This window comes from Mus pahari, chromosome 8 (genome assembly GCF_900095145.1).
Source record: "Mus pahari chromosome 8, PAHARI_EIJ_v1.1, whole genome shotgun sequence".
NCBI lineage: Eukaryota > Metazoa > Chordata > Mammalia > Rodentia > Muridae > Mus > Mus pahari.
Window position 1 is genome coordinate 69631763 of NC_034597.1, and position 4479 is coordinate 69636241.

General features: G+C 48.2%; 1 pseudogene; it reads left to right on the forward strand.

Annotated features, from left to right (window-relative positions):
- Positions 1–1817: 1817 nt before the first annotated feature.
- LOC110325125 overlaps positions 1818–4479 on the forward strand; it is a 12203-nt pseudogene continuing 9541 nt past the window's right edge.

A 4479-nucleotide genomic window follows, 5' to 3' on the forward strand; every position in this document is an offset into this window, starting at 1 on the left:
CAGCATCTCATAGGTTGTGTCTCGTTCGCTCCCTTTCCTGCACTCTGCCCGAAACTGGATAAAATCGTCACCTGCGGCTGACATTGGATGACTCAAACCCCGTGTCCCCGGGGAACTCTTCGGTCGTCCCTCAAGCCACTCTTGATAAAGACGCTCAGTGTGACTCACACACACGCCCAGGATTGTCTAACCACCAACACGGACAAATATTCAAACTATGCCGGCATCTATTGTTTCTTCACTTAGGGCTATGTCTGAGGATCCTAGGACTTCCCGGAGGTCTCCTCGCACTAATTACATGTGTGGTAAGCTGAAGAGATTTTCAGAGGTTGAGGGACATGAATGTCACACTCCCTTGAGTATAGTCTCCCTTGGTCAATAGTCTCATCTTCTCCAAAACATGTTTTGTCATGTGACCTGCATGGCTTCCATTAAAGTAGGGGTGGGCATAGATTTTGTAACCCCAAAATGTGAGGCTTGGTCCTAGTACAATGGAGGAGCTCACAAGCTAGTGTCATACCCACTCAGGGCTGTTGGTGACAAGTCCATATCAGCTTCTGATGTCACCACCCACGCGGCTTCTTATTCTAGCCTGGAAAAGTGCTCTTGCCGTCTCCCTCTGTCCTCCTCTGTCGGCTACTGAATACTCCGAGAGACCACCAGAATCTGGAACACCAGAAGGAGGCTGCCGCTCTCCCCTCTAAGAAGGGGCGTGTTCTTCAGGAAGATTTAGGGCCCTGTGCTCTTCAAGTCTGAGCCACAGATTGGTGTGACCTGGTGGGTGGTGACATCTTCTCACCCAGGGCCTTACACCAGAGGAGAGAGAGGTGGTGAGAAGTGAAGGCAGTATGGGGTTCGCTAAGACCTCAGCGGCGGTGGCAGGGAGCAAAGATCCCAGCAGGGTGTGGGAGAGGTTTGCAACATAGTATCTTCTCCCTCTATATCCTGTTCTCCGGCCAGGGGTCGTATTGTCTATGTCTAGACTGTGTGAGCCTTGTTGCTTCTGACTCCAAAGATTTCTTTGCTGTACCCCTCTTCCAACCACAAGCTCTATCTCTTGAGAGCCATGGGACCTCAGAGATGGCTCTCAGCCCCTCCTTTTACAGTCGCCTGATGTAAAGACAAAAGCAGAGGGTCAAGTAGTGATGCATTCGGGCTGAGACATGGGAGATACACTTGTGCTTTGTCTACGGGATCCTTTGGCCCAGCCTTAAAGCCTAGCGTGTGGCCAGGAGAAGGAAGCTGGCAAGCACAACACTGAATTCTTCACAGCACAAATCCAGCCAAAGATAGGGAGGGATGAGAAACAGGTCAGTGGCCGGCAGATCTTAGAGGGCAACTCCAAAGCTCTGCCTCCCTGAGAGACGCCCACGTACCGTGATTGCTCGGACTTATTGGAGCTCTGACGTCAGTGAAGGCCCTCAAAGCAAAGAGCTTCTGAGGAAAAGCCAAACCCATCTAAACCATCTGGGACCTCCATCCACATCTTTTTCTACTTCTCTACTATGAAGAAACATGAGGCCCCCATTTCTCTCAACTTTGAAGTAGTTCACTCGGCATGCACGGCCTCCATCTCCATCCGCCTCCATCCACTGCTGCTGAAAGGAACAGACACTAGATCCAAGCAGGGCTTACCTCCAAAGCTTATTGATGGAAAATCTCAGTGTGCTGGGGGTGGCTGGGACTCACACCAATTGAGCCCTGGAATACACACCACAAAAACTACCAGCTTCTATGAAGCCAGGAGAGGACACTCAGATCACTTTGATTAAGGAGATCTCAAACCGAACGGTAGCCTACAAAGATACCAGTCACCAATGCCCACGAATAGTCTGCCTTACGTGGGAAAGGAGCTCTGCAGATGGACTGAGGGGGTTGTAGAGATCACACTGCGTGACCTGGGTGGGCCCAATGCAGTCGCAAGGTCCTCCAAGAAGGGAGAAGGAACGCAGCTGAGAAAGAGAAGCAATCAGATTTTCCAGAAGCTACTAGGGAAGCCTCGCCAGCACATTGTCAGATTTGTGAACAATAAATGGTTAGAGAATAAATGTGTTTTGATTTAAGTCACTAAAGGTTTTTTGTTTGTTTGTTTTAATGGCTACATTGGAACTACTGTACAGAACTCAGTTATGAGCCAGGACCAGGAGGGAACTCAGCATGGGGCTGTGGACTTCAGATTCCCAGGCTACACACAGATCTCCTGGCACTGGGGGATTCTGTAACCTCAAATAACAGAAAACCCAAATCAACTTAGCTTATACGAAAGTCCTAAGGCAGGTGTGTCCACACTCAGCTGACTAGTGACTAGTGATGTCGTGGAAGAGCTCAGTGCTTGTCATTCTCTCTCTCATTGTTTCCATTCACAGTGTAGATGCCAAAGCTGCAGACAGCACATCTAGGCACATGGTGGCCCACAGTCAGGATGAGATGCCACCACATCTTTGAGTATCTTGTTGCAAATGACGAAAGCTGTATCAGAGCATCTATCCTGCTGCTGCTCCTCTCCGAGGCCACATTTCCCCTCCCCTCCCCTCTGGCCCATGCCTAAACCAGTCGCTGCTGAGAGAAATCAGACCACTTTAATGATGTGGGTTAATGGGGTCCCGCCCCAGAAGCCAGACTCACTGAAATGTTTGGCTGTTGAATAAAGGGCGAGCACCAGAACTGACTTGTTTGAACCAAGAAGTAAACCCATTTCCCAGAGCATCTACTCCACTGGTGTATGGCTGGGTGTCACAGACACAGGCATACCCTTGCTGGACTCCAGAGAGCTGAGGCACATGTGTCCATTCTTCACCTAGGGAGGAACAGGCTCTTGTTGGCTTGCTTCCATCACCATGGAGACTAGGTCGACCTTGGAGATCAAGTTCCCTTTTGCCTGGCCCATTGCTTTGATTGCCCTTGTGATGCCTAGAAAACCTTATGGGATTCAGGTGACAGCACTGGGTTTCACTGTGTGTTAGCCCAACTCCTCTGTCACCCACAGTTGAGATGGGGAAGAACTGGGGTCCTTTCCCTAGGAGGAAGCTGTGGGTGTGGCAGGGACCTTGGGCTTCTGGGCTGTCCCATAAACCCATCTTGTTATTGCCTGGGTACAGCGCTCTGGTCTCTCAGCCCACCAGCCTGCAGCTCCCTCACCTTGATCATGAATGTGCCCAGAGTGAGGAAACGGAAAACCTAAATAAAGTCCACTTAATTCACTATTATCCCAGCTTTAATTTTTTTAGCTTTAGCAGATAGTTCTGCTTATAGTGTCATGGGACACTGAACGATGGGTATCTGGAAACTCTACATTGTTGTAACTTTCCTGTTAATCTATAGTTATTTCAAAAAATAAATTGAATGAAGGACATATAGAAACTCTATGTTGTTGTATCTTTCCTGTTAATCTATAGTTATTTCAAACAACAAACTCATCTTAAAATTATTTTTGATATATATGCGTTCATGTTCATGGGGAAGTTCCCATATGCGCTCAGATGCAAGAGGACATGCATATGCATGTATGTGGAGACTGGAATACAGTTCTAGATGTCATTTTTTAAGCACCACCCACCTTGGATTTTGAGACAGGGTCTCTCACTGGCCTGGGGCTCAAATTCAGACTGTCTTATTTGCATGGCAAGCACTTGACTGCCTAAGCTTCTCCCCACGCCCAGGAAACGAGGGGAAGATAAACCAGTGTTGGACTCTGCCTGTCACAGTCACACTGTACCCTGCCTCATCCCTATGTGCACTGGGAAGATTCTTTACTCCCTTGAGAATTCTCTGCCCAGCTCCAATTCAACAAGAGAAAGAAGGAAAGTTAAACTCAAAAGGTGGGCTTGGTGAATGGTCAGCCATACAGACATGAGGACTCGAGGGTAGATGCCCCCAACACCCATATAGAAAAACAAGTAAGGGACAGACATGCTCCTGCACTAAGTCCCAATACTAAGGAGGTAAAGACAAAAGGATGCAGGCCAGTCCTGCCGCCTGATGAGTGCTAGCTTCAATGAGAGACTCTGCCTCAAAATAAAATGAAGAAGCAACTAAGGAAGACATTCAACAGTGACCTCTGGCCTCCACGTGTGTGAAGGCACACCCTGACATATACATGTAACGTGCACACACACACACACACACACACACACACACACACACACACACAGGTTTGTGGTAGGGAGAGTAAGAATGAAAATGGTTGGGATTAGGTGGCTTGATGGACGTTCTCAAGACCAAGAGCATCTTGTGCTATAGCTATCTAAGAAAAAGCTAAATCAAAGTTGGGTGTGGTGGCACACGCCTTCAATTCCAGCACTCCGGAGGCAGAGGCAGGCAGATTTCTGAGTTCGAGGCCAGCCTGGTCTACAAAGTGAGTTCTAGGACAGCCAGGGCTACACAGAGAAACCCTGTCTCAAAAAAAACAAAAACAAAACAAAACAAAACAAAACAAAACAAAAAAGCTAAATCATGGGATCTTTGCCACAAAACTTGTAA